The sequence below is a fragment of the Delphinapterus leucas genome, chromosome 17, assembly GCF_059928025.1.
Source record: "Delphinapterus leucas isolate spDelLeu-1000000601 "Yukka" chromosome 17, BTC_Dleu_Yukka2, whole genome shotgun sequence".
NCBI lineage: Eukaryota > Metazoa > Chordata > Mammalia > Artiodactyla > Monodontidae > Delphinapterus > Delphinapterus leucas.
In genome coordinates this window covers 47,213,507-47,217,647 of record NC_143145.1, presented here as the reverse complement: position 1 = coordinate 47,217,647, position 4,141 = coordinate 47,213,507, and positions in this window count along the sequence as shown.

Here is a 4,141-nt window from a genome sequence, read left to right as displayed (position 1 = left end):
TTTCCCTCCACATTCTTATGTCCAAAAGGTATCTTACTCCTGAATACTATAGTAAAACAACGTACATGAAGAGGTTTTGATTTTCAGATGGAAGAGGAAAGCTAATGATGGGTAGAACCACATAAATGATACTTATATTGTGTGTGTGTATGTGCATGATTTCTCCAAGATGTTTTAGTATTTGTTTGAACAAAGTCAGGTGAAAGTTTGGCAAATATTAGATTAATTTAATTAATGTATACAAGGAATATATTGATATCAATAACCACTCTATTTTGTGCTTGTGAGGACCATCACATGAATGTTTCTTAAGATGGTTTATATAAACAAGCCTTGCCAACATGAGAAAGCAGGATTATGGGTTTTTTTTTTTCAACCTGAAGTAGAATTGTAATTGGAAAGTGACAGAATTAAACTAGAAAATCATAAAATGTTAGGAGAAGGAAGTAATCTTTAGGGGTATTATGGTTTATCTCCTTTGAGTTTAGAAAGAGTGAGCAAACTAAAAAAAGAGAAACCAAGGATCTGGTCCAAGTTCACACCTAGGTGAGTTAATGACTCAGCCAAGGCCCTGCTCAGTGGCTGGAACACACATATCTTTTCTTTTTGCTATGCCAAGCAAGTCCTATTAAAGAATTTTTCAGAAACTGGAAGTTACCATCAGAGTTGGGGGGAAAAAAAAAACTAACTGAACAATTTATTTTAATACAATAAATAATATATTTAGATAATTTATTTACTTAAATACTTCTAAAATATTTGGTTTTGAATATTTTGAAACCTCAAGGTCCACTGAAGATGTATCTTAAGTGTCTGATTAGAATGGTACAAAAGCAAAATTAAGGAACAAGAGAAAATTCAAATACAGCCAATATAGATTTAAAGTGAATTCACCAAGCTCTATTTTTTAACCTGTGTAATTGAGAATGAGAACCCTCATTTTTATGTTTCTGAGACTGTAAGTCTACCTAGTAGTGGATCTGTGGCCTATTTCAATAATCTTCTCAATGGAGTTCTCACTTCCATAGTACTTTGCTGTACACAAATTATTTTCACTTTTGTTACCCTATATGATTCTCACATTTAGTTTCTGAGGCTGTTGTGCAGCCTCAGAACAATACTACTACTAATATTTTACACAAAACGTAAATAACTGTATTCTTGGACTAAATAGGCATTCATTAAATATTCATTTGTTTATACTTTTATTTATCCAATAAACATTTATTAGTACTTATTATGTCAAGCACTCTGCTAGACACTGGAAAATAATGAAATAAAAAACATGGTGCCTGCCTTATTGAAGTTTAGATTTATGGGGATATAGTCACATGCATACACATGACATAATAGATATGATGGAGGTATGCACAAACTACTATGTATGTATAAACCTCCTAATTTTTCTGCATGTGTGAGAGTTGAAGTTTAAATTATCTAACTTTTCTTAGATAACAAGCACAGAGAAAACTTAGTTCCATGGTGGGCACTTTTGCTTACAGGGAGAAATGGTCATGGGAATGAAAGACCAATAGCTTGTGCAAGCTCATAAATTCTGGAAGACTAATCCTAAATCTAGTTTGCCACTATATTAGCAGCAGGAACTTTGTTTGAAAAAATATAGTATGTGAACTTGGAAGCAAATGCTATCACTTCAAAGACAGGGTGAGAAAGAATTGACTACAGAATAATCTGAGGAAGCACTCTGACCCTTTCTAGTCCTAACAGCTAACAATGTCTAGACTTTGGGTACAGTTTGGAGAGAAGGAAAATTGCTGTGAAAAAAATGAAGGAACATGAATTGAACAAACCAATGAAAAGACAACTAAAACTTCTATTACTTTTAGTAATTACAACTAATTTTCTTCCTGAACACCCCCTGACACCCTCCTCCCACGCAACACACAGTGGTGTAAATTCCTAAATAGTTCCACCGTAACTTTTTTTTTTTTTTTTTGTGGTACGTGGGCCTCTCACTGTTGTGGCCTCTCCCGTTGAGGAGCACAAGCTCCGGACGCGCAGGCTCAGCGGCCATGGCTCACAGGCCCAGCCGCTCCGCAGCATGTGGGATCTTCCTGGACCGGGGCACGAACCCATGTCCCCTGCATTGGCAGGTGGACTCTCAACCACTGCGCCACCAGGGAAGCCCCACCATAACTTTTTTTAGAGTATTGTTTTAAGTTTCAAAAATATTACATGACAGTGAGAGGGAGATGCAAGAGGGAGGAGATATGGGGATATATGTATACATATAGCTAATTCACTTTGTTATACAGCAGAAACTAATACAACATTGTAAAGCAATTATACTCCAATAAAGATGTTAAAAAATATATTACATGACAACTTGAAAAAAATTTTTAAAGATATATATGAAAAAGCCAGCTCCTTTCCAATTTACTTTGCTGAAGTTAAGAAGACTTCAGAATTTCCATGTAACATTTTTTACGTGTGGTGATTTGCTTAGGGTAGGAAAGGAATAGGTGATTTTCTTGGAGCTGTGTGCAAATAGCAAGCACACTCTTTTTACTTCTTTTGATGTAGAATGGCTTTTGAGGGAACTAATGTAGATTATGGAGATCTAAAGCCCCCTTTTAAATCATCTCTTAGTACTGCCACTACCCTGAGCAATCAATATTAAAATCTCCATGCTTTTACAAACACACAAATATGTTTTTTTTTAATTTTCACAGAAAAGAGACTATATTCTTTATATTACTCTGTAACTTTTTATTATTAAAGGCATCCCTCCAATATTAACATCAACATCTAATACATAATTTTTATAGTCAAATAATATTTTTATTGATTAACTGTAATTATAGACATTCAAGTTATTTCTAGCTTTTCAATTTTTTTTTATTTTTATTTTTTCTTCTTTTTACTGACCGACAATGTTGCAACAGTGCAACATACACCTTTATCCATTTATCTTAGATACAAGTGTGTTTTGTTCTTTTTTGTTTGTTTGTTTGTTTTTTGGCCCCTGGCTTGAGGGATCTTAGTTTCCCAACCAGGCGACCAGATATTGAACCTGGATCACTGCAGTGAAAGCACCTAGTCCTAACCACTGGACAGCCAGGGAATTCCCAATACGTGTATTTTTAATTATAGTAGGACAGAGTCCCCAAAAGTAGTATTGCTAGTTCAGAATTGTGCGTACTTTAAATTTTAATACACATTTCCAGACTATTTTCTCCAATTTGTAGCAACTCATACAAGGCGAAAAGGATCTTCTTAAGTTCATGGGAATCCTTCATTTCTAGGATTCTTGAAGAACTACACAAGCTTTTAATAATGAGAGCGATTTTTCCATAAGATTGGAGTTTCTAAAAACAGCATTGCAAACAAAGCATTTTTATGACCTGCTTTATAGGCCTCATTACTCAACATTAAGGTGAATGGGTTCATGATCCAATATTGTCATAAAAATAGAAGCAATTCGTTTGCAAAAAAAAAAAAAATCCCTGGGGTAATTAAAATGCATTTCCCATTTCATGGTACTGAGTTACCCATATCTCCATTCATATTAAGGCTACTGTGGTTCCAATTCACTACGCAAATTGGAAGACTGAACCTCCCAGGTTTAATGAATGCTTACTTAATGTCTATTCAGAAAAGAAAACTCCCAGAAATCTTTCACTAAGGGTTCAGTCGCTTGTGGAATATAATAAATCACTATCTCTTATCATAGCTCCTCATAGAGGTGTCCTTTTTTTGGCCATGTCGCAGCATGTGGGATCTTAGTTCCTGACCAGGGATGGAACCCGTGCCCCCTGCAATGCAAGCTCGGAGTCCTAACCCCTGGACAGTCAGGGAATTCCCTAGAAGTGTCCTTAATAGATGAATTAAGCTTTCTGGGAGGAGTTCATTGTTTTATCTACTAGTGTTCTCTGCAAGATACCTCATCAGCATCATCTTGTCATCTGATATTATTTTCCCAAAGATTGAAAAACTTGCATAGATTTAGTCACAGAGAATTCTGGGCTGGCTAGGCAAAAATTGGAAGGAATTGGGGCTTCCCTGGTGGCGCAGTGGTTGAGAGTCCGCTTGCCAATGCAGGGGACACGGGTTCGTGCCCCGGTCCGGGAAGATCCCACATGCCGCGGAGCGGCTGGGCCCGTGAGCCATGGCCGCTGAG